This window comes from Neophocaena asiaeorientalis, unplaced genomic scaffold, assembly GCF_003031525.2.
Source record: "Neophocaena asiaeorientalis asiaeorientalis breed wild unplaced genomic scaffold, Neophocaena_asiaeorientalis_V1.1 scaffold191, whole genome shotgun sequence".
Lineage (NCBI taxonomy): Eukaryota > Metazoa > Chordata > Mammalia > Artiodactyla > Phocoenidae > Neophocaena > Neophocaena asiaeorientalis.
Window position 1 is genome coordinate 2274184 of NW_020175105.1, and position 27065 is coordinate 2301248.

Consider the following 27065-nt stretch of genomic DNA (forward strand, 5'->3'; position numbering starts at 1 on the left):
GCTCTGCAGATTTCAGACTTGCAACCCCACAATCTTGTGGGCCAATTCCTTAAAATTCATCTCTCTTTCTACCAAAAATATTAAATTTTTGGTAGGTGCCATTAATCAGATTTAGGAAGTTCATTCTATTCCTAGTTTACTGATTTTTAAAAAATTATTAATAGGTATGAAATATTAGCAAAATCTTTTGTTTACTATCAGTTGTGAAGCCTGTATGATGTTTTTCCTCTGTCCTGTTAATGTGGTAAATTACAATACTGATTTTCAAATGTGAAACCAAGTTTGCAGTCCTGGAAACTTGTTCATGATCTTTTAAATGTATTGGCAGTTTTAATATTTTGGGTCTCTGTTCATGAAAAGGATTGGCCATTTTTTGTAATGTCCTTGTCTGGATTTGTCATCAAGATTATAGACTCAGAAAATGAGTTGTTAATTATTCACTCCTTTTCTATTCTCTGGAAGAGTTTGTGAAGATAGTTGTACATATTACTTCCTATTATTTTAATGCCTGTGGAATCTTTATTTCAGTGTCTCTCTTAAATAGGAATGTTGATAACTTGTATTTAATTTTTTCTTGACAAGTGTTGCTAAAGGATATCAATTACATTAGTCTTGTCTTAGATCATTCAGTCTGCTATAATACAATACCACAAACTGGGTGGCTTAGAAACAGGAGAAACTTATTTCTCACAGCTCTTGATGCTGGCAAGTCCAAGATCAATGTGCCAGCAGAGTGGGTGTCTGGTAGTTTCCTTGTTCATACGTCTGTCTTTTCACAGTGCCCTCACCTGGTGTAAGGGGTAAGCAAGAACTTTGAGTTTAATTTGAGGGAAGAGAGATGTTAGATCATTGATTTTCAGTCTGACTTCTTTTTAGCCCCCTCCTTTTTTTATACCCTATTAAGATTATCAATTTCCCTTTAAAATTGCATTAGCAATATCCCACAAGTTTTGATACATTATATTTTTGTTACTATCTAGTTCAATACATTTTCTAATTTTCATTTTGATTTTTTCTTTAATCCATGGTATATAAAGAAGTGTATTGCTTAATTGTGAAATCCTTGGGAATTTTTCTAGTTTTTAAAAAAAATTTTTGATATCTAGTTTAATTCTACTGTGGTCAATCTATACCGTAGTCTTCTAAGGCTTGGTGTATTGTTTATATTAGTTAATGTTCTGTGTGTACTTGAAAAGGATGTGTATTTTGCAGTTTGAGGCTAGAGTGCTTCATGTATGTCAAATAGATCAAGATTGTCAAATAGATCAAGTATTAAGAGCTACTATGCCATATTGATTTTTGTGTTTGTTTTTTCTAAAATTTACTGAGAAGATGTGTTTAAAATCTCTAAAGGTGATTGTGATTTCTTCTTTTAGCACATTATTTTTTGATTTATATATTTTGATCCTATTAGGTACATACACATTTAGAATTGTTCTACATTTGTAATCTTTTAAAAATTTCTTTAATACTTAGGTATATAAGCCTGCATTGTGTGAAATTAGCATAGATATACCATTTTGCTTTACCTAGCATTTGTACAACATACCTTTTTCTTTCTTTTACTTTCAACCTTTCTTATAATTTAAGGGGTGTCTTCTGATACTATCATAGGTTTTTTAAAAATCCAGTCTGACAATCTTATTATTTTATTGGTAGCAATTGTTCCACTTATATTTAATGTAATTCCTAATATATTTGGGTTTTAATCTAACATTTTATTAATCGTTTCTGTTTTTTCTGTACAACCTCTTCTATTCTTCTCACTGCTGCTTCATATTAGCTATCAATTTTACACTTGGTAGTGTATGTATGACCATGCTACTCTCTCACTTCGTCCCAGCTTACCCTTCCCCCTCCCTGTGTCCTCAAGTCTATTCTCTACATCAGCATCTTTATTCCTGTCCTGCCCCTAGGTTCTTCAGGACCATTTTTTTTTGTTTGTTGTTTTAGATTCCATATATATGTGTTAGCATACAGTATTTGTTTTTCTCTTTCTGACTTACTTCACTCTGTATGACACTCTCTAGGTCCATCCACCTCACTACAAATAACTTAATTTTGTTTCTTTTTATGGCTGAATAATATTCCATTGTATATATGTGCCACATCTTCTTTATCCATGCATCTGCTGATGGACACTTAGCTTGCTTCCACATCCTGGCTATTGTAAATAGAGCTGCAATGAACATTGTGGTACATGACTCTTTGAATTATGGTTTTCTCAAGGTATATGCCCAGTAGTGGGATTGCTGGGTCGTATGGTAGTTCCTATGTTTAGTTTTTTAAGGAACTTCCATACTGTTCTCCATAGTGGCTGTATCAATTTACATTCCCACCAACAGTGCAAGAGGGTTCCCTTTTCTCCACACCTTCTCCAGGACTTATTGTTTGTAGATTTTTTGATGATGGTCATTCTGACCTGTGTGAGATGATATCTCAATGTAGTTTCGATTTGCATTTCTCTAATGATTAATGATGTTGAGAATTCTTTCATGTGTTTGCTGGCAATCTGTATATCTTCTTTGGGGAAATGTCTATTTAGGTCTTCTGCCCATTTTTGGATTGAGTTGTTTTCTTAGTTTGACATTGAGCTGCATGAGCTGCCTGTATATTTTGGAGATTAATCCTCTGTCAGTTTCTTTGTTTGCAAATATTTTCTCCCATTCTGAGGGATGTCTTTTCGTCTTGTTTATGGTTTCCTTTGCTGTGCAAAAGCATTTAAGTTTCATTAGGTGCCATTTGTTTATGTTTTTTTTTTTTTCCATTTCCCTAGGAGGTGGGTCAAAAAGGACCTTGCTGTTATGTATGTCATAGAGTGCTCTGCCTATGTTTTCCTCTAAGAGTTTTATAGTGTCTGGCCTTACATTTACGTCTCTAATCCATTTTGAGTTTATTGCTGTGTATGGTGTTAGGGAGTGTTCTAATTTCATTCTTTTACATGTAGCTGTCCAGTTTCCTAGCACCACGTATTGAAGAGACTGTCTTTTCTCCATTGCATATTCTTGCCTCCTTTATCAAAGGTAAGGTGACCATAGGTTCATGGGTTTAACTCCGGGCTTTCTATCCTGTTCCATTGATCTATATTTCTGTTTTTGTGCCAGTACCATACTGTCTTGATTACTGTAGCTTTGTAGTATAGTCTGAAGTCAGGGAGCCTGATTCCTCCAGCTCCGTTTTTCTTTCTCAAGATTGCTTTGGCTATTCGGGGTCTTTTGTGTTTCCATACAAATTATGAATTTTTTTGTTCTAGTTCTGTGAAAAATGCCAGTGGTAGTTTGATAGTATTGCAATGGATCTGTAGATTGCTTTAGGTAGTATAGTCAATTTCCCAATGTTGATTCTTCCAATCCAAGAACATGGTATATCCTCGCATCTGTTTGCATCATCTTTAATTTCTTTCATCAGTATCTTATAGTTTTCTGCATACAGGTCTTTTGTCTCCTCGGGTAGGTTTATTCTTAGGTATTTTATTCTTTTTGTTGCAATGGTAAATGAGAGCGTTTCCTTAACTTCTCTTTCAGATTTTTCTATTTCTTCCTGGTTCAGTCTCGGGAAGTTGTGCCTTTCTAAGAATTTATCCATTTCTTCCAGGTTGTCCATTTTATTTGCATATAGTTGCTTGTAGTAATCTCTCATGATCTTTTGTGTTTCTGCACTGTCAGTTGTTACTTCTCCTCTTTCATTTCTAACTTTATTGATTTGAGTCTTCTCCCTTTTTCTCATGATGAGTCTGGCTAGTGGTTTATCAATTTTGTTTATCTTCTCAAAGAACCAGCTTTTAGTTTTATTGATCTTAGCTATTGTTTCCTTCATTTATTTCTGATCTGATCTTTATGATTTCTTTACTTCTGCTAACTTTTGGGTTTTTGGGTTCTTCTTTCTCTAATTGCTTTAGGTGCAAGGTTAGGTTGCTTATTTGAGATGTTTCTTGTTTCTTGAGGTAGGATTGTATTGCTATAAGCTTCCCTCTTAGAAATGCTTCTGCTGCATTCCACAGGTTTGGGAGTGTCATCTTTTCATTTTCATTTGTTTCTAGGTATTTTTAAAAATTTCTTCTTCGAGTTCTTCAGTGATCTCTTGGTTATTTAGTAGTGTATTGTTTAGCCTCCATGTGTTTGTATTTCTTACAGATTTTTTTTCCAGTAATTGATATCTAGTCTAATAGTGGTTTGGCTGGAAAAGATACTTGATATGATTTCAATTTTCTTAAATTTACCAAGGGTTGATTTGTGACACAAGATATGATCTATCCTGGAGAATGTTCCATAAGCACTTGAGAAGAAAGTGTATTCTTTTGTTTTTGGATGAATGTTCTATAAATATCAATTAAGCCCATCTTGTTTAATGTATCATTTAAAGCTTGTGTTTCCTTAATTATTTTCATTTTGGATAATCTGTCCATTGGTGAAAGTGGGGTGTTAAAGTCCCCTACTATGATTGTGTTACTGTCAATTTCCCCTTTTATGGCTGTTAGCATTTGCCTTATGTATTGAGGTGCTCCTATGTTGGGTGCATAAATATTTACAACTGTTATATCTTCTTCTTGGATTGATCACTTGATTGTGTCCTTCTTTTTCTCTCATAATAGTCTTTGTTTTAAAGTCTATTTTGTCTGATATGAGAATTGCTACTCCAGCTTTCTTTTGATTTCCATTTGCATGGAATATCATTTTACATCCCCTCACTTTCAGTCTGTATGTGTCCCTAGGTCTGAAGTGGGTCTCTTATAGACAGCATATATACAGGTCTTGTTTTTGTATCCATTCAGCCAGTCTATGTCTTTTAGTTGGAGCATTTAATCCATTTACATTTAAGGTAGTTATCAATATGTGTGTTCCTATTACCATTTTCTTAATTGTTTTGGGTTTTTTATTGTAGGTCTTTGCCTTCTCTTGTGTTTCCTGCCTAGAGAAGTTCCTTTAGCATTTGTTGTAAAGCTGGTTTGGTGGTGCTGAATTCTCTTAGATTTGGCTTGTCTGTAAAAGTTTTAATTTCTCTGTCAAATCTAAATGAGATTCTTGCTGGGTAGAGTAATCTTGGTTGTAGGTTTTTCCCTTTCATCACTTTAAATATGTCCTGCCACTCCCTTCTTGCATGCAGAGTTTCTGCTGAAAGATCAGCTTTTAACCTCATGGGGATTCCCTTGTATGTTATTTGTTGCTTTTCCATTGTTGCTTTTAATATGTTTTCTTTGTATTTAATTTTTGGTAGTTTGATTAATATGTGTCTTGGCATTTTTCTCCTTGGATTTATCCTGTATGGAACTCTATGCTCTTCCTGGACTTTACTGACTATTTCCTTTTCCCTCTTAGGGAACTTTTCATCTATAATCTCTTCAAATATTTTCTCAGTCCCCCCCTTTTTATTTTCTTCTTCTGGGACCCATGTAATCCTAATGTTGGTGCATTTAATGTTGTCCCTGATGTCTCTAAGACTGTGCTCAATTCCTTTCATTCTTTTTTCTTTATTATGCTTTGTAGTGATTTTTTCCAGTATTTTATCTTCCAGGTCACTTATCCGTTCTTCTGCCTCAGTTATTCTTCTATTGATTCCTTCTAGAGAATTTTAAATTTCATTTATTGTGTTGTTCATCATTGTTTGTTTGATCTTTAGTTCTTCTAGGTCCTTGTTAAACATTTCTTCTGTTTTCTCCATGCTGTTTCCAAGATTTTGGATCATCTTTACTATCATTACTCTGAATTCTTTTTCAGGTAGACTGCCTATTTCCTCTTCATTTGTTAGGGTTGGTCGATTTTTACCTTTCTTCTTCACCTGCTGTGTATTTCTCTGTCTTCTGATTTTGCTTAACTTACTGTGCTTGGGGTCTCCTTTTCGCAGGCTGCAGGTTTGTGTTTCCTGCTGTTTTTGGTGTCTGCCCCCAGTGGGTAAGGTTGGTTCAGTGGGTTGTGTAGGTTTCCTGATGCAGGGGACTGCTGCCTGTGTTATGGTGGATGAGGCTGTTTCTTGTCTTTCTGGTGGGCAGGATGCTGTCTGGTGGTGTGTTTTGGGGTGTCTGTGAATTTATTATGATTTTAGGCACCCTGTCTGCTAATGGGTGGGTTTGTATTCCTGTCTTGCTAGTTGTTTGGCATAGGCTGTCCAGCACTGTAGCTTGCTGGTCGTTGAGTGGACCTGGGTCTTTGCATTGAGTCAGAGATCTCTGAGAGAGCTTCCGCTGTTTGATATTACATGGGGCCCGGAGGTCTCTGGTGGACCAATGTCCTGAACTTGGCTCTCCCACCTCAGAGGCTCAGGCCTGACACCTGGCTGGAGCAACAAGACCCTGTCAGCCACACGGTCAGAAGAAAAGGGAGAAAAAGAAAGAAAGAATGAAAAAAACCAAATAAAATAAAATAAAACTATTAAAATAAAAAATATTATTAAAAATAAAAATGTAATTAAAAAAAAAGAAAGAAGAGAGCAACCAAACCAAAAAGCAAATCCACCAATGATAACAAGTGCTGAAAACTATATCAACAAAAACAAACAAAAAGAAATGGACAGGGGCTTCCCTGGTGGTGCAGTGGTTGAGAGTCCGCCTGCTGATGCAGGGGACGTGGGTTCATGAATTACAGACAAAGTCACACAAAGAAGCATACACATACACACTCAGAAAAGGACAACAAGGAAAAAAATAAAGATTATATATTAAAAAAAATAAAGCAAGAGAGCAACCAAATCAATAAACAAATCTACCAATGATAGTAAGCTTTAAGTACTAAACTAAGATAAACATAAAACCAGAAACAAATGAGATGCAGAAAGCAAACCCCAAGTTTACAGTTGCTCCCAAAGTCCACCCCCTCAATTTTGGGATGATTCGTTGTCTGTTCAGGTATTCCACAGGTGCAGGGTACATCAAGTTGATTGTGGAGATTTAATCAGGTGCTCCTGAGGCTGCTGGGAGAGATTTCCCTTTCTCTTCTTTGTTCACACAGCTCCTGGGGTTCAGCTTTGGATTTGGCCCCACCTCTGCATGCAGGTCTCCTGAGGGCGTCTGTTCCCCTCTCAGACAGGATGGGGTTAAAGGAGCGGCTGATTAGGGGGCTCTGACTCACTCAGGCCGGGGAGAGGGAGGGGTATGGAATGCGGGGCGAACCTGCGGTGGCAGACACTGGAGTGACGTTGCAACACCTTGAGGCACAACGTGTGTTCTCCCCAGGAATCTTTCCCTGGATCACGGGACCCTGGCAGTGGCAGGTTGCACAGGCTCCTGGGAGGGGAGGTGTGGATAGTGCCCTGCGCTTGCACGCAGGTTTCTTGATGGCGGCAGCAGCAGCCCTATCATATCATGCCAGTCTCTTATTTCCACACTGATAGTCACAGCTTGCGCCTGTCTCTGGAGATCGCTTAGGCAGTGCTCTGAATCCCCTCCTCTCGTGCACCCTGAAACAACTGTGTCTTGCCTCTCTGGCAGTTCCAGACATTTTCCTGGACTCCCTACCAGCTAGCTGTGGCACACTAGCCTCCTTCAGGCTGTGTTCACACAGCCAACCTCAGTCCTCTACCTGGGATCTGAACTCTGAAGCTCAAACCTCAGCTCCCAGCCCCGCCCGTCCCGGCGGGGAAGCAGACAAGCCTCTCAGGCTGGGGAGTGCTGGTCGGCACCTATCCTCTGTGCAGAAATCTCTCCACTTTGCCCTCTGCACCCCTGGTGCTGCACTGTCCTCCATGGCTCCAAAGCTTTCCCCTGTCCACACCCCATCTCTGCCAGTGAAGGGGCCTGCTAGTTTGTGGAAACTTTTCCTCCTTGATAACTCCCTCTCAGAGGTGCGGGTCCCATCCCTATTCTTTTATCTCTGTTTTTTCTCTTTTCTTTTGCCCTACGCAGGTACATGCGGAGTTTCTTGCCTTTTGGGAAGTCTGAGGTTTTCTGCCAGCGTTCAGTAGGTGCTCTGTAAGAGCTGTTCCACATGTAGATGTTTTTTGATGTATTTGTGGGGAGGAAGGTGATCTCCACGTCTTACTCCTTGCCATCTTGAAGCTATTGGGATGTTTCCTTAATTTCTCTTTCTTCTCTTTCATTGTTAGTGTATGGGCATGCAAGAGATTTCTGGGCATTAATTTTGTATCCTGCAGCTTTACCAAATTCATTGATAGCTCTAGTAGTTTTCTGGTGGCATCTTTAGGATTCTCTATGTATAGTATCATGTCATCTGCAAGCAGTGACAGTTTTACTTCTTCCTTCCCCATTTGTGTTCCTTTTACTTCTTTTCCTTCTCTGATTGCCATGACTAGGACTTCCAAACTATGTGAATAAGAGTGGTGAGAGTGGACATCCTTGTCTTGTTCCTGATCTTAGAGGAAATGATTTCAGTTTTTCACCCTTGAGAATGATGTTTGCTGTGGGTTTTTTATATATGGCCTTTATTATGTTGAGGGAAGTTCCCTCTATGCTCACTTGTGGGAGAGTTTTTTCTTACCATAAATGGGTGTTGAATTCTGTCAAAAGCTTTTTCTGATTCTGTTGAGGTGATCATATGGTTTTTATTCTTCAGTTTGTTAATATGGTGTATCACATTAATTGATTTGTGGATATTGAAGAATCCTTGTATACCTGGGATAAATCACACTTGATCATGGTGTATGATCCTTTTAATGTGTTGTTGGATTCTGTTTGCTAGTATTTTGTTGAGGATTTTTGTATCTATATTCATCAGTGATATTGGCCTGTAGTTTTCTTTTTTTGTAGTATCTTTGTCTGGTTTTGGTGTCAGGGTTATGGGGCCTCCTAGTATGAGTTTGGAAGTGTTCTTTCCTCTGCAATTTTTTGGAAGAGTTTGAGAAGGATGGTCGTTAACTCTTCTGTAAATTCTTGATAGAATTCACCTGTGAAGCCATCTGGTCCTGGACTTTTGTTTGTTGGAAGATTTTTAATCGCAGTTTCAATTTCATTACTTTTGATTTGTCTGTTCATATTTTCTATTTCTTCATGGTTCAGCATTGGAAGTTTATAGCTTTCTAAGAATTTGTCCATTTCTTCCAGGTTGTCCATTTTATTGGCATAGAGTTGCTTGTAGTAGTCTCTTAGGATGCTTTGTATGTCTGTGATGTCTGTTGTAACTTCTTTTTCATTTCTAACTTTATTGATTTGAGTCCTCTTCCTTTTTTTCTCGAGTCTGGCTAAAGGTTTATCAATTTTGTTTATCTTCTCAAGGAACCAGCTTTCAGTTTTATTGATCTTTGTTATTGTTTTCTTTGTTTCTATTTCACTTACTTCTGCTCTGATCTTTATGATTTCTTTCCTTCTACTAACTTCGGGTTTTGTTAGTTCTTCTTTCTCTAGTTCCTTTCGGTGTAAGGTTAGATTGTTTATTTGAGATTTTTCTTGTTTCTTGAGGTAGGATTTTATTGCTATAAACTTCCCTCTTAGAACTTCTTTTATTGCATTCCATAGATTTTGGATTGTCGTGTTTTCATTGTCATTTGTCTGTAGGTATTTTTTGATTTCCTCTTTGATTTCTTCAGTGATCTCTTGGTTATTTAGTAACACATTGTTTAGCCTCCATGTGTTTGAGTTTTTTATGTTTTTTTCTCTGTAATTGATATCTAATCTCATAGCATTGTGGTAGGAAAAGATGCTTGATATGATTTCAATTTTTCTTAAATTTACTGAGGCTTGTTTTGTGACCCAAAATGTGATCTATCCTGGAGAATATTACATGTGCACTTGAGAAGAAAGTGTAATCTGCTGTTTTCAGATGGAATGTCCTATAAATGTCAATTAAATCTATGTGGTCTATTGTGTCATTTAAAGCTTGTGTTTCCTTATTAATTTTCTGTGTGGATGATCTGTCCATTGGTTTAAGCGAGGTGTTCAAGTCCCCCACTATTACTGTGTTACTGTTGATTTCCTCTTTTATAGCTGTTAGCATTTGCCTTATGTATTGAGGTGCTCCTATGTTGGGTGCATATATATTTATAATTGTTACATCTTCTTAGATTGATCCTTTATCAGTATGTAGAGTCCTTCCTTGTCTCTTGTAACATTCTTTATTTTAAAGTTTATTTCATCTGATATGAGTATTGCTACTCCAGCTTTCTTTTGATTTCCGTTTGCATGGAATATCTTTTTCCATCCCCTCACTTTCAGTCTGTATGTGTCCCTAGGTCTGAAGTATGTCTCTCTTTTTAAAAAACAATTAATTAATTAATTTTTGGCTGCATTAGGTCTTTGCTGCTGTGCACAGGCTTTCTCTAGTTGTGGCGAGGAGGGCTACTCTTTGTTGCTGTGTGTGGGCTTCTCTTTGTGGTGGCTTCTCTTTGTTATGGAGCACAGGCTCTAGGCACACAGGCTGCAGTAGCTGTGGCACACAGGTTCAGTAGTTGTGGCACACGGGTTTAATTGCTCCTCAGTATGTGGGATCTTCCTGGACCAGGGTTCGAACACATGTCCCCTGCATTGGCAGGTGGATTCTTAACCACTGCACCACCAGGGCATTCCCTGAAGTGTGTCTCTTGAAGACAACATATATATGGTTCTTGATTTTGTATCCATTCAGCAAACCTGTGTCTTTTGGTTGGGGCATTTAATCCATTTACATTTAAGGTAATTATCGTTATGTATGTTCCTATTACCATTTTCTTAATTGTTTTGGGTTTGCTTTTGTAGGTCCTTTTTTCTCTTGTTTTTCCCACTTAGAGAAGTTCACATATTAGTCCCCTAATATATGAACACGTCACCTTGAAATAGACTGGTCTGTTTCCCTACTGCCCTAACCGCTAGGGTGCAACTCTTCTTGAGTCTTATTTGAAACTCTAGAGTGCTTACCAGTGTTCTTTCTCCTTGGCAAGCCCTAAAATCCAATTTTTGTCTCCCTAACACCATGAGACCTTCAAATTCTTTGATTTTGAAGCCACTGTTCTGGTTTTACCTGCTTTGTCCTACAATGCACAACTTAGGAGTTGACAAATGCCTTTAGAGGAACTCACATGTGGAATATCAAACTCATTTCTTTTTGATTCCCTTTTGTCTAGGAGCTCACCTCACTAAAACCTTGTCTCCTTGGTAGCCTTGAACCCTAGTTCTTGTGTCTCCCTGCGCAATGGTCTGCAGTAAGTTCTAGGACATCGTGTTTGGTTAAACGTTTTGCTGCTATTCCCCATCTGTGAGGGAATACTGTGGCAAATAAGGTCTCACCTCAATCTTTTCTTTCTTTTGTAAAGATCTCGTGCTCTCAAATGCTGACTCCTTTTGTTATTCTCCAGTACTTTCAAAAGGTGGTTTTTTTGTTAGTTTGTTCGTTTTGGTAGGATAGTTTGTTCTAATCCAGTTATTTCATCACAGATAGAAGTTAATTCTAGTGAATTTTACAGGATTTGATCTTTTAGTCTCTGAGGTTGCTGTTTAGGAGTCAATGTCATTTTGATTCTTTACCTTTTGTAAAAGGCATGTTTAGTTTATAGTGTCTTTCATGTTTTCTATATTTTAATGATTTATGGCTACTTGTTCTACAAATTTTTGAGAGAAGATTGATGAAATCTCCAACTATGATTGTGGATTTGTCTATTTTTACCTTTAGTTTGCTTTATATATTTTGAAACTCTGTTATCGGGTGCATATATATTTAAGATTTCTATGCCTTCTTGATAAATTTATCCCTTATTACTCTGTAATGTCATTGCTTGGCTTCTCATATTATTCCTGGTTCTAAAATCTACCTTGTTGAATATAAATATAGTTACTTCAGCTTCCTCATGATCAGTGCATGCATGGCATATCATTTTACATCCTTTTCACTTTTAATGTATCTGTGTCTTTGTATTTAAAATTGGTTTCTTGTGAATAACATAGTTAGATATTGGTTTTTTAATGCAGCCTGACATCCTTGATTTGTTGGTAACAGAAATTATTGGGGTATACCCTAGACCTACTAAACTAAAAACTTCACATAATTCTGGTTTATGCTAAAGATTGAGAACCATATCTCTAGGTTTAACAATATACATGTATATCTTATCACAGTCAACTTTTAAATAATATTATATAATGTAAGTGTCTTATAGCAGTATAATCTTTTACTCTCCTCCTGTTTTTTATGCTAAATTATTAGACATTTTATTCTACATATGTTATAAATCCCAAGAGATATTGCTATAATTTTTCCTTTAAATGGTCAATTTACTTTTAAAATTTTTTAAATAAGAGAAAAATTGAAATGAGAAAATAAAATTTCTAACAGTTTCTTTCTTTGTGTAGATTTATATTTCCATCTAGTATCATTTTCATTTTGTCTGAAGAATGTTCTTTAAATTCTCTCAGATTTTATTTACCTGCAAAAGTATTTTAATTTAGAAATGTATTTTCACTGAGTATGGTATTCTAGAATGATGGATTGTTTTTCTTTTAAGCATTTTAAAGATGCCATTACATCATCTTCTGACTTGAATAGATTCTGATAGGAAATTTGTAATAATTCTTTTTTTTTCTACATATATTTTTTTCTGGATGTGTTAAGATTTTTATGTCAATAATTTTATCAATTTAATTATGGTGTACTTGGTGTGTGTGTGTGTGTGTGTATATTATGTATGTGTGTGTGTGTGTTTATCTAATTTGGGGTTGATTGAGCTTCTGGGATCTATGGAATATAGTTTTCATCAAAGTTGGAAAAGTTTTCAAATATTTTTTGTTCCTTTCTTTCTCTTCTTTCTTTCTGGAGCGCCAGTGACACATATTTTACACCATTTGCTGTTGTTCCAAAGGTCACATAAGCTTTTTTCTCTTTCTTTCTCTTATCCTTTTCTGTCATCTTTTTTCCTTTGTTTTAGTTTCAGTAGTTTATGTTGCTATTTCAAGTTTATTGATCTTTATTTCTTCAGTGTTTAATTTGCTTTTAATCTCAGCTAGTGATTTTTTTATTATATTTTTTTCTATAGATGTTCCATTTAGTTCTTTTGTATGTCATCTATTTTTCTTAATTGTGTTCATGTTTTTCTTTACATCTTCGAGCATATTTGAAATTTTTTCAATAGCTATTTTAGGGTTCTTGTCTGCTAATTTCAGGACTTTTTGGTCATTTCTGGTTCTGTTTCTATAGGCAGGTTATAGTTCACGGCTTTGTGCTTCTCTGTGTGTCTAGTCAGTTTTTATTAGATTCTGGACATGTGAAATTTTGTTCTATTTCTACGTCATGAATCTTTCAGAGTCACTACTGAATGTTCCATGTATTCATCAAGGTCTCTGCTCTGGCTGATGGGAATTAAGCACAGTGTGGATTCTGAGAGTTGTTTGGTGTATAGCTACCCACTTCTTTCCCCAGTGGTGGTTCTTTGCCAGTCTTCTGAAGTTTATGCATACCTGAATTTGTATTATGACAAAGACTTACCTCCTTAACTCTACATTACTGGATTCTTTCTCTGTTTAACTCACCTCTTTCCTGAACTGTGCCCTGCAGATTGTAGCTGCTTTAGCCTCATTGAACTTTAATTTGTTTCATCTGCTCAGTGAGACTCCCAGGCACTGTTTAAGTTTTGTAGATTGTTTGCTACAATCTAATCATTCCCTCCACAGAGAAAAACAGGGTAATCATAGGATCTGTCTTATTTCTCCCCTTCTCTCAGGGACCATAATTCTGTGCCACTTGTTGCCCAATGTCCAAAAAATTGCTTCATACATTTTGTCCAGTTTTCTAATTGTTTATAATAAAAGAGTAGTCAGGTACTTCTTCAGGTGATGAAGTAGAAACCATACTATGTTTTTGCCAGTGTTAATAAATGGATATTATTGGTTAACATGATTCAGACCTGTTTTTTTAAAGAAATCTACCATCAATGTATTCTCAACTGACAATTTAAGGGCCATATCCTTCTAGGTTAAAATTTGCTGTGAGTTGCAATGAATCTTTGACCCAAGATTTTCAGGAAATATTTCTGAGGTTCACTCTGACTGTTGGCTTAGATGGTACACTTATCTCTAAAAGAATCACTGTGGCTACAGCACTGCAATGCTTTGCTTGACTTGGGGTTGGTTCCATGCTCCACTCCTCATGTGGACTCAGAGCTTTTTCTAGAGCACAGGGCATATGTGCTAAGGAACCAAACAAAAAATATCCACTGCCAGTCGTGAAGGCACATCAGCAGCTCTTGTGCTGGGCCTTCCTACTTCTATCAAAAGCCCTCTCAACCATTAAAAAACAAAACAAAACAGGACCACTTTCTCCCTGGTCACTGCTTTCCAATCATCATGTCCATCTTTGGGGCCCTAAGAGGCATAACAGCCTTGCACTCCAGGCTCCTGTGCATATGCCCCTATGTCCAGACACCCTTCCTTTACCTCTTTACCTGTTTCACTAAGGTCAGGTTTCAGATAAAGTGTCATTTGTTCAGGAACTCTTCCCTGAAAGCCGGTCCTGGTTATGGGATTCTCTTAAGGAGCTACAGTGGGCTCCTACTGTATGTAATAATTTCCGCAGCTGTCAGGTTGAATGTTGGCACATTTGATAGACCGTAATCTCCATGACAGAAGGGATCTGTGTGTTTTGTTCACCACGGTGTAACCAGGACCTAGCAGAGTGCATTGTATACGCTGGATGTTCCATAGATATTTAACTCCTGAATGGATTCCTGAAGCAGTGACAAAGTGTATGCACAGCTGGTTCAAATTTTAGCATTGCTATTTAATAGCTGTGTGACTTGGATGAATTACTTAGCTCCCCTGTGCCTTTGTTTCCTCATCTGGTATAATAAGAGAACCTGCCCATAGTGTTGCTGTGGGTGTTAAGTCAGTGTCTAGGGGCTGAGAACACGCCTGTCTTCTGTGAACTGTTGTCAGGTGGTTCAGTCCACTAAAAAGTGTCACCGAACGTGGATAATGACAGCTGGATAAAACCCTGAGAGTCTCTAGTGTCTCATGGCTCTAGCTTTACATTTCATAAATCAGGGACTCTGCATGTTAATGATGACCCGTGACAGGTTCAGGGGTGGCCCAAGTGGGTCTAGAACCTCAGACCTCTGACTTTCCTCTTACCCCGATGCTCATCCCTGAGCTGGGCCAACAGCCTGGAATGGGATGGTCTCACCCTCCAGGGTGAGGTGGGAGCCAGATGGGTAAGTGGACCTTTTCCTCTCTACCACTTGTACCTGAACTGGGCAGGTGAACATGTGTCCTCAGGAAGACCTGGGACATGCCCCAGGAGCCACTGTACTTTCGCCTGGGCAAAGAGCCCTCTCAAACCATTTTGTAAATATTAAAAATATTTGAATGTATAGCCTTTCCAAATGTGTTAAATAGCACAGGTATAATTAGTTATTTCCCAGCTACATGTGGCTTCTCTAATTTGATGGTGCGTTCGTCCTTTCACACTCACTCAGTAACCTGAAAGATTCAGGCTTTCTCATCTCCTTCGTAATTATTGGGGAGAATTATCATGATTTGACAGGAATATCTGATTTTATGCATCTTGTCTGTACAGCTGCCAAAAGTTTCTAGTTCACATTCAACCACGTGCCTCAAAGATGAATTTCGATGATACAATCATTCAATTACATTCGCCTTAAGACTCACGGCATGGCTTGGGCTGTGATTTGGGAGTGATTGTTAATATAAATCCACTTTGGAGAGAGATCCAAGTACAAATTACAGAATGTCAGGGTGCAATTTGGTTTTTGAAGGATTTTTTTCAGCAGTTATAAATAATGAAGGATGCTGAAGATACATATGTGATTGGATATAATTAAAATTCCCAAGGTTCTGGTTTTTAAAAGCTGCATCTGCCTGTTGTCTGCTGAGATTTTGAGGTGACTGGAATACTTAGATGATGTGCTTTATTCTGTTTTCTCTCTTTCCTATTTCTGCCCTCCTTCCCACCACCTTCATCCTGCCCACCTCGCAATCAATTCCTCAACTCTTAAACTCTGATATCAAACACAGTCATGGGTGCTGGGGAGAAGAGACCCACGAGAGAACTGACAGAATCAAATATGATAAGAGGCTGTCACAATGCATAGGGCACCTAACCCTGCAGGGGGTGGGGGTCAGGAAGGCTTTCTGAGAGTTCACCTGAGCCACAGGGGAGGGTCAAGTCTGCATGTCCAGATGTTGATGCCAAAACTAGCCTCTGTACCCCGACACTGAATTAAATCTCAGAGACAGAGTTCTGGGTGAAGTAGAAAAAGAATAGCTTTATTGCTTTGCCAGACAAAGGGAACCACCAGGTTAATGCCCTCAAAACTGTGTGTCCCGACCTGGAGGGGGTAGTGAGGAGTTTTATAGGAATGGTTCAAAGGGGGTGGGATCAGCTCATGAACATTCTTCTGATTGGTTGGTGGTGATGTAAGTGGGAATCGGCATCATCAACCTTCTGGTTCCAATCGGTCTGGGATCTACATGCTTGTGGGCAGCAGACAGTTAACTTCTCCCACGTGGTGGGGGTTTCATCCTCTGCAAAAGAGCTCAAATATATTGTTCTGTGTATCCCTTGAAGGGGAACCAGGACCCTGCCCCAAGGCTGCACTATTGTTTCCTGACTGCTCCTCCCTTGTCTCTGCATCCTCTCCCTTCCCTGACTAGCAACTGTTTGAACCTGCCCATTGGAACTCAGGGAAGGTCATGGAGGCTGTGGTCTATTCCCTACAAACGAGAAACAGGGGACACAGAAAGGCTTCCATGCCCAGGAGCCCCACAGTGTCCTGCTTGGTTTCAATGGGACACTGCCCCCTCACACTATCATTCCAGGACTTCAAAATATTTGCAAATTGGCAATAGACGTTCTGGGGCTCATATGATTTAGATAAAACCAAGGATAATGGAAACTAAACATCATTCAGTGCCTCTCTCTCTCTCTAATTTGCAAAGAAATAAAGTTTGTTCTGTGATTCCAGCAATGCCCTCAATATTCTCTTTCCCCCTTAGGTGTCACTCTGCTTTTTTCTCTTCACACTGCAAACATCCACTTACTCTTTTCCTGGTCCCCTATTCAGGACCAGGTATTAGGAATAGCTCAAGCCAACTAATTCTTACTCATGTGTAAATGACTGTTAAGAATCATTTCTTCTTAGGGTATTTTTACAGGTGCATAGAATCCTTAAGGCAGATAGAATCATGTCTTCTTATGTGAGTGCTGGACCAAAGGTTCGGAGAGTCTTTCCGGACAGGGGAAAGAGGCTCCAGGAGAGCATAAATGTGCTAAGGCCCCAAGTCTCCTGCACAGATATCAGAGGACTCCAGAGGTCTGCAAGCAGTGAAGTTGATTTGATGAACTCCCAAGTCTAGAACAACTGGCATCAAAGTGATGTTTAGTGGGTTGAAGAGGGTGAGGTTTATGGCCCTAGGTTGGGGTCTATTTGAAATGTAGGGAGAGCCTGTGGTCCTGAGAGATGATGAGGGATAGTTCATCCCTGGGGAGGGAGTGCAGTTCACTCCTGCCTGAAGGAGGCCCAGACTAAGCCCTGGTTTCAGACAGTTGTTATTCTATGCTTTTATCACTTTGCTTTACATTGTTCTTTGTTTCTAACAACACATTGCAAGTGATTATTGATTACAGATAGCATCAACAATTTCGCTAACATCTTTCTGTTTTTTTCTTATGGGGAGATACCTTGATCTTTTTTTTTGGCCACGTGGCATGGCTTGCAGGATCTTAGTTCCCCAACCAGAGGTTGAACCCCGGCCCTTGGCAGTGAAAGCTCAGAGTCCTAACCACTGGACCACCAGGAAATTCCCAATAACTTGATTTAAAAACAAAACAGGGCTTCCCTGGTGGCGCAGTGGTTAAGAATCTGCCTGCCAATGCAGGAGACAGGGGTTTGAGCCCTGGTCCGGGAAGATCCCACATGCTGCAGAGCAACTGAGCCTGTGAGCCACAACTGCTGAGCCTGCACTCTAGAGCCCGTGAGCCACAACTACTGAAGCCCGTGCACCTAGAGCCCATGCTCCGCAACAAGAGAAGCCACCGCAAATGAGAAGCCCGCGCACCGCAATGAAAGAGTGGCCCCTGCTCGCCACAACTAGAGAAAGCCCACATACAGCGACAAAGACCCAACGCATCCATAAATAAATAAATTTATTAAAAAGCAAAAAGCAAAACATGCATCAAGGAATGAGTCTCCAGGAGCAGTTTTGTTCCAAATGTTGGAATTTAATTGAACTTCCCCTTCTAAGACATGTTACCTGGAATTTTTCCCTCTCATTTTTAAAGAAATGATTACCCCATTTCAGAAGGTATACGAGGGAAAAAGTGAGTATGAGGGACTGAGAAATGAGTTTGTCTTCCCACAGGTGGTATCTGTCACTGGGAACCAGAAGGAGAAAGAAAGTTTACCCTCAGCTTGTATTTTTTAAAACCCAAAACTGTTGTTTTAGAGGATAAGGTAAGATTTAATTTAGAAAGAAAACACCACTCCATTGAGCCTCCACATTTATAAAAATGAGGCCGTGTATAGCAAGGGCCCCAGGATTTGAAACTCCACTCTTCCTGGGTCTGCCAGAGGCCCATGGCTTTGGAAGTGCCTCGCTGGGTTGGGGTTGGCTGGGTTCTCCCCAGGAGGCGCGGAGGTTGAATCTCATCGCTTGAAAGGGACCTTCGTGCATGTGACAAGATCCGGTGTTTTAAGGCATCAGTGATCATGTGCAACTATTTTCAAGTTTCTGCGGCTGCCTGACCCTGAGTCCCGCCGCCCAGCTGCTTTCCAGACCGCAGACGTGAAATCTGACTCTGCGTGGAGGCGTGTCAGCCGGTTGTAACAGCTGTGGAGCATCATGGGTGCGCCTTGACCCTGGAGTGGTGAAGGCCAAGGGGAGCCTTGTTTTGAAGCCTTGGAGGAGACGGTCTGGCCCGGGAGCTTGCGTGGGGCGGCGGGGGGTGGGGGGTCTGTCCTGGAGGTCGGTGTCCGCAGGGACTGCTGCTGTAGGTAGAGACTCATGGAGGGCGGGGATCAGGCAGAGGAGGGGCGGATGCCTAGGAGAGTCCCCAGGGATACTTAAAGCCGGTCCATAAATGCGCTCGTTTCATCCAAAATGTTTCCAAACAGTTGCATGTAAATCGCACTGCTACAGAGGAAAGAAGCCTAATAATTCTTGATGAACTTGCCATTTTTAAGGAAAACGTTTTGTAAAATCACCCTGAATTCGCCCTCGTGTATTCGAATCTGCTTCAGGATATGATCCCAGGGCACAGGGCAGCCGAGTGGGAGTGGAGAGTCAAAGTCTCCTGTCCCCACTCTCTTGTGTGATTTCAGTTTCTGCAGGTGCTGTTTGCACAGGGAGTGGTCACTTTTCCAGCCTCTCAGAGACCCTTTTCTCTCTTCCCACCTGGAGAGTAAACTGGGTCAGGAACGGGGGAATGCACAGAGGACCCTGAGGCAGATGGGTAGGGGGAGCAGATGTGGGATGAGGGCGCTCTGGACCTCTGGTGATGAAGGGTCCTTTCTTTCTTTCTTTTTTTTTTTTTTTAAATTAATTAATTTATTTATTTTTGGCTGTATTGGGTTTTCGTTTCTGTGCGGGGGCTTTCTCTATTTGCGGCAAGTGGGGGCCACTCTTCATCACGGTGCGCGGGCCTCTCACTATCGCGGCCTCTCTTGTTGTGGAGCACAGGCCCCAGACGCGCAGGCTCAGTAATTGTGGGTCATGGGCCCAGTTGCTCCGCGGCATGTGGGATCTTCCCAGACCAGGGCTCGAACCCATGTCCCCTGCATTGGCAGGCAGATTCTCAACCACTGCGCCACCAGGGAAGCCCGAAGGGTCCTTTCTTAGGGGGTGAAGGAGGTGGAAGGTGCATGGAGCCCTCCGCTTCCCGTGGCTTCCTCTGGGCTGCATGTTATGGGATCTTGTTCTCAGAAAACATGCTGATTCTTGCGACCCCCCAGGCCACTTTATTTCCGGGTCCTTTAGTCCCTTTCCCCTTGTTATTTTATGGCCATCACACCTTCAGATCAGTAACGATTTCAGGGGATCCCTGTTCCCACTCTTAACAGAGAGAAGCCTGTTTGCAGCCTTCGAAATAGCAAAGACACAAAAGCCTCGCCTGTTATTTTATCTTCAGAGTCGAGAATATGGCCACATGTTCGGCAGCTGTGAACCCCGGCACAGGCTTCTGGGGAGGAGACTTGGATCAGGGCAACCCCAGCTCGCTGTCTTCAATAAGGGGCTGCAGGGGAGATGGACACAGGCCTGAACCTTCCAGCTCTGTTGCGTGTAGTCTTGAGTTCTTACAAATATCTACTCTAGTCATGGGCCCTCCCCAGCCCTCTTCCCGGACCCAACATGGGGCCAGGATGGTCTCGGATCACAGGAAAGTGCACTGGGTACCATGGGAGGGACCTCTGTCTCATGGCTCTTTTCCTCCCTCTGTTCTCAGCCGTGGGGGTCCAGATTGGAGAACAAGAGGCTTCTTTGCCAGTGAAGGAGAGAGACGGATGCCGCGGCCTTTGCTCTGCAGTGACAGACATAGCAAAACGCAAAGGCGATCGCGGTGGTGGGGCTGCTGAGCCCCGGCTTTGCAAGATGCAGCCCCCCTGGAGACTGGCAGGATGGTATGAGGGTTAAATGAGATAGCGGGATGCAAGCTCTTGGCAAGTGACTGGCAAGTGGAGGAGTGAGCTGGCTGTGGGCTCACATGCACTTGTTCATTCAGCAAAGATAGAGCGCTTGTCCTGCGCCCGGCACCAGGAGTGCAGCAGCAAGTAAGACAAACCCCTGACCCTTGTGGACGAGGGCAGACAATGAACAAACAGGCCAGTGAGACATTCCAGATAGTGAGTCGTACACAAGGCAGGTGGATAGACGGAGAGCGCCAGGCTGGGATGTGTGATCCCTGGGGGCAGGGGGAGGCCCTGGGGTGCGTCCCACTCGCACCCACATCTGATTCACAGAGGGAGCACGAGTTCTGAAGGGTCTTCCCTCGGGCAGAGGGCTGAGCCCAGCCCTGCAGGGCTGAGTCCAGCGGACCTTCCAGCCCCTTCCCGGGGCCTCGGGGACCTGCCTACTCATCTCCCCTCACCTCCTCTATCATCCCTGCTTACTCCTCTACATGTACATTCGCTCACCTTGACTGTCCACGTGGTGAAGTCTGCGCCCAGCTAGGAGGTGAGGGCAGCTAAGAGGAATTTCAGCAGAGCTGCCTGCTATCATCGCCTGCTGGAAGAAATTTTTTTTTTTTTTTTGCGGTACGCAGGCGTCTCCTGTTGCGGAGCACAGGCTCCGGACGCGCAGGCTCAGCGGCCATGGCTCACGGGCCCAGCCGCTCCGCGGCACGTGGGATCTTCCCGGACCGGATCACGAACCCGTGTCCCCTGCATCGGCAGGCTGACTCTCAACCACTGCGCCACCAGGGAAGCCCTGGAAGAAATTTTTGAGGACATAATCCAGGACAAAATGCCAAGATTCTAGACTGCCAGCTGGGGTGTGGTCTTTTGACCAGAGGTTTTATACTCCTGATGGGAATTTGACCATCAGGAGAGGGATTCAAAGACCCAGAAGCAGTCAGGAAACTGGGTTTCAAAGTGTCAGGAGCCCCAGCCAGCTCTCCATCCTTCTAGACACCACGGAAGCTGCCCCGTGGCTTTGGCTTGGGTTAGCCAGAGTTGTTTTTTTCCTTCTGGCAACTCACAACATGATACAAAATTATTTAGAAAGTATTCTTAAGGAAAAAGAGGTATCACGAAAAACGTGAACCCAGAAATTGTAGAAAATTTCAACAAGACAGTGGAACCCAGGGTGGAGGAAAAGGGAAAGCTCACTGAGATTCTTATGTTGCTTGGAGGGTGAAGGAAGTGATCGATTATGATTGGTTCTCAATGTTGAACATAAAGTATGGTCTTAAATAGGTTTCTTAAAAATGTTGGAAATAAGCATAAAACAAGACAGAAAACTCACAAATTTGGTTTGAAAACACTCTAATGATGTTCTCATATAAAATAAATACCCAAATTAAGTTACACAGAAGGGTGGAAAATGGGGGCGGGCAAAGAGATAAGAGCAAATGTCAAACAAATAAAACTTTAAGAGTTATATGACTATGAAAAGTAGGATTCAGCCAAAAACATTACATGGGACGATGAGAGATCTTTTCTATTGATGAAATCAACACTCTACCACATGAATAAAACTTTAATCACTTACTACAATGGCACTGAAGTCTATATAACTCCAAAACTGTGAGTTCAAAAAATAAGTGGATACAAGATATAAAATATTATATTTACATCACACATATTTCCAGAACACAATACAGAGAAAGAATACGCCCTTAGACTATTTATAAAAACTTAAGTCACCAAGAAAAGCTCAATAAACTCCAGAAAGCAGAAATCAAAAAAGTTGCATTCTCCGACGACATTGCAATGAAACTGGAAATTAAGGAACAAAAGGAAAACAAATAAACAAAATCTGTCCACTTAGAGTTTCTGAGAGCAGAGTTCTGAAAATTTCTTGGAATAAAGAGGGAATAAAGTGATATCAAGACCATTTAGAAGCAAGGAAGTGACAATGAAGTACTACATGTAAGTGAAAAAGTCGTACATAAAAAGATGGGGCCAAGGGGGCACGGGAGAGAGTAATAGAGCCTTATTTATCTGACAGTTGTAGAAGACTGAAGGCAAGTTAGCAAGTGACTCAAGGGGCAATGACATGAACGAAAAGATAAAACAAAGTCACAAGTACACACGTAACGAAAGAAAAGAGTAAATATACATTTGATCAAGAAAGTTGTAAGTGGATTCTTTGAAAAGATCAGTAAAATAGGAAAACCGCTGGCAAGTTTGATAATAAAACTGAAGAAAGGAGGGAAAGACAGAGGGAAGGAGGGAGGGGGGGAGAGAGAGTGAGAGAGAGAGAGAGAGAGAGAGAGAGGGAGAGGGAGAACCACAAATGATAAGTGTTGGGTGTAAGGAGGGAGTTTTAGCTCCAATAAACCTTTATCTATAAAAAACAATCTGCTGGATTTCTTGCATGGGCCACACTTTGCTGATGGTTTTTTTGGAGGGATGGGGGAGGGATGCAGGACATTCATTCATGCTGACCCAATAAGTACATCCCATGACCCAACCCATTATGTTCCAAACATGTAAAATGAAATATAGAAAGAAGAAACCAGGAATTCCCTGGCGGTCCAGTGGTTAGGACTCAGCACTTTCACTGCTGGGGCCCAGGGTTCAATCCCTGGTCAGGGAGCTAAGATCCTGCAAGCCACGTGGTGTGGTCAAAAATAAAAAATTAATTAATTAATTAAAAAAAAAAAAAAGAAATGGGAAACTAAGGTACCCAAATTCAAAACCAGGATAAACATTTTCACGAACCAGAAAAGAGAACAAAACCAGCGACGCAAAGCAGTGCAGAGTGGAGTGAGGTTGAGGGGCCGGGTACTGCTCTCTGGGTTTGCAAAGATCTGGCCAACTTGGCTGGGGGCGTCCGCTCCTGCGGGGGCTGAGGGTTGCTCCACCAGACGGGAGCAACCAGATGGTGGTCTGAAGGGAGTTCCTTTCGCCTTAAAGGAGCGTGAAAAATCAGCTGCACGCAGACTGCCGCTGCTTCTCAGAGACCGCCACACCCCAGTGGGCCTTCTAGGAAAATGGGGCTCTTTCAGTTGCCACTACGATTGGGGAGAATTCTGGCCTTTCTGCAGAGAGGGAAGAGATATTAGGCCTCCTGCCACTCTCAATTCTCTCCCGCACAACGCAGAACTGGCCTGCTTTGAATGTCCCAAAGGACATTAGGAAGGTCTCCTAAATCCATGGTACTTTAGAATATGTTAATACCGAAAAGTTTTTACAGAGTCCTGCGCAAGATGTCCATCAGTGTTGACGATGATTGTTACGGAAGGAGAATCTTAAGTGGATCAAAAATATTGTGAATTCTGTTTTTTAAACTGGCTTAAAATGCATCCTTGTTACCTCCCAGTTTCTGTGGGTCACGAAGCCAAGCCCGGCGTGGCTGGGTCTTCTGCTGAGTCTCTTTGGGTAGCCCTCCAGGTGTCGGCAAGGTTGCCCGACTCTCTAGAACCTTTCTTTCTGGTCCTCTCCCTGGCTCACTTGGTGGTTGGCAAACTTCAAATCCGGTCTCCTGCTGTCACAGGGCTGAGGTTTTCTTGCTGGCTCGTAGGCAGGGGCTGTTCTCAACCTTGTGAGTCTCCTGGTGTCTCCTCGTGGCCTCGGCACTTGACTGCTGAGCAGCTCAAGACCAGCAGAAGAATCTCTCCATGGTGTACTTTACAAAATCCATTTTCTGTTTGCTTTCACCTGTGGAAACCTGTGGTCTCTAAGACAGTCTGTGTGTGAAACTCAGCACGTGGTGAGACTGGCCACGGACTCCGCAGAACTTCGTTCCTGTGCTGTGCCCCGTCACCACGTGGAGGATGATTTTGAAGCTGCTCTTAAAGGCCCGGCTCCTTTGTGAGGATATCGTGGTATTTCCTGTCCGTTTCACTTGGGCCATCTGAGTTTGTCTTCGTATATTCTCGATACTACAATAAAGTCATTACCTCTTTTTTCTTTCTATCCAAATAAATGTGATCTGTTGTTATCTACTTTGTCAATCATCTTTGTTCTGTGTTCATCATATCCCCATGCTTTTCTAGGTAAAATGAGTGTGGAGGGAATTACAATCATAGAATAGTCTGATAAAAACGTTAAAATGAGTTGCTTTTGCTTAGAGTTATAAATATAGCTATAATGGCCATAAGAATCCAAACTATACATCAAACCAGGTAGAAATAATTTTTAAAACAACATAGGCAAAAAAAGAACTCGTATGATCTCTTGTCTAAGTGCAAAATGTGGTCCTTGCTATGATATCTGTGCTAACAAGAAACACACGTCCTCCCACATTCTCTGAGCTGTTTCCGCAGCTTCTCTGCCTTTTCCCAAGTTCCGCCTGGTGAGTGCAGACAGAGGTAAAGAGACGGAAGAAGAACCTCTTCAAAGGCTCTCGTCTAATTTTCCAGAACTATCTACTAAGGAGAGAGTCTGTGAAATTCTCATCCCCGTAATGAATGGATTCCTTGGTGTGACTATATAGCACCTCTACGACAGCAAATGATTTTCCCCAGTTAGGAAATCAGTTCTGAGGGCAAACAGTCCTTTTCTGGAAGAAAAAGCTCAGCCTCGTGGGCAGCAGTGTGACATCTGAAGAGCGTCCTCACAAAGAAAATACAGGCTTTGGAGCTGGGTGGGCGGGGGTCGCCTCCAGCTTTGCCTCTAACCTGGAGGGCAGTTGTGGGCAGTATTTACTTTCTCCGTGTTTCCGCATCTGTGAAATGGGGACAGTATCTACCGCTGCTTATGTCGTAGAGAACCAAGGGGCAAGGAAGCCTCTCGCACCAAGATATTTTCAGTGCAGGTAGTAAGCCTGTCCTGCAGGGGATTGAACTGGGATGCCTTGGGCATAATTACCTGGTGGAGCCTTTGGTGCGGCAGGAATTCAGGCCAGCGTTGTTGTTTGCCCCTTTGCTTCCTCCTTAACCTGTCTGCCAAGGACTCCCCATGTGCCCACAGCCAAGCCCGCCTGAGAAGTTTCCAGCTGAATAAAGTCTCACTACTCCCTTCTCTGTTCCCTATTGTTTGTACTCTGATAATCCCGAAAGCCCAGGGCAGACTTTCACTATTAAAAAGGGCCTCTTTACGTAGTGAGCAGTCAGGGGCTCTTTGGAGAGCTGGCATCCAGGGTGCTGAGGCAGGCATGGGGGCCTTCCTGGTGGAGGCAAGGCTGCCACCTGCTCCCAGCTGGGAAACTCTGTGCAGCTCTTCACAACACGGTGAGGAGTCCTTGGTGAGAGGTGTCATCCTATGTTAATTACTGCCGAGCTCATTTGGCAACGCATCCTTTCCTGGCAGCATAGGGAAAAGAACATTCTTGCAAATTGGAACGCAGACTGGTAGTTTAATTTTTCTTGTAAAAATCATCTCTGTGATGCCAGCGGGAAGGGGGTGCTGCAGGCTTCCCACGATGCATGGTAGGGCACAGAGGACAGGAAACTCCCCACACTGCCCAGGGCGTTTGGTGAGGACACAGGGTTTCCTCAGGCACAATTAGGAAACCTTCACAGAGAGGGAGTCATCTGGGGATAGACCCACGAAGGAAGCCCCTGAGGAGACCCTGGTTTCCACCAATTCCCTCTACCAGGCTCACTGGCTGGCAGAAGGGGCGGTCCCCTCCTGTTCTCCACCCGCTGTCCAGCCCAAGTGTCCAGCCTCAGCCTCCTTGCACCACCAGGACTGTATGGACCCGCAGAGTGTGTGAGGGCCTTGCCGCTTGCCTTGCACAGATAACATAAATCGAAAGTTGTCCAAAGTGGCAGGCACTTGGGCGACTCTTTGGGAACATTAAGCCCATGATGTTCCAGTGCACTGTTGCGTCAGTGGGAAGCAGGGGGCAGGGTACCAGCAAGAACGTGATGACCACATATGCGGCCGTGACCGTGGCAGTTTAACAGAGGGAAGCGTGGCCCCGCTCAGACGACGATGGCAGGGGGTGTGGTGAGCCTGCACGGAGGTCCGTCGGGGGGACCCCAGTCCTGCCTGTGATGCCCCCCAGTGACAAGATGGAAGCTGGTCATGATCACACGATGGCTGTAGGGTGGCAGAGGCCACTCCGTGGGCAGGTGACAGTGGGTCCTCTAAGGCCTGGAGGAGCCGGCTGGGTACTGGGAAAGATGGTTTTATAAACTTCAGGAACAAACTTAAAATCCTGCCCTTTGGTCCTAAGCAATGGCACGGGTGGTGGGAGGGTGTGCTTCACAGGAGGCGCTCTGAGGGTTCCTCTGGGTCCCCATGGGTCACACAGTTAGACCGAATTAACACTAAGCAAGTGAGGAGTGGCTGTTGCAGGTCAGGAAACTGGTCCCGTGGCTTCCGTGGCTTGTCCCAGGCCCTGTTTGGTGAGTGATGGAGGCCAAGTTGGGCTGGACCCGGGCTCCTTGCCCTTGCACCCACAGGGCTGCTGTGGCCGTGAACCTCAGGCCAGCTGCTTCACCCTCACCTGCTTTCCTGTCCCTGCAGAGTAGACAGCAAGTCCTGATGGGAAAGCAAGGTCTTCCCTGACCCTTTCCTGGTAAATTTTGTGTTGGGGCTAAAGGAGCATACTTGAGCCAACCCTTCTCTGAAGAAGACCTCAGTCCGTGAGTTTTATT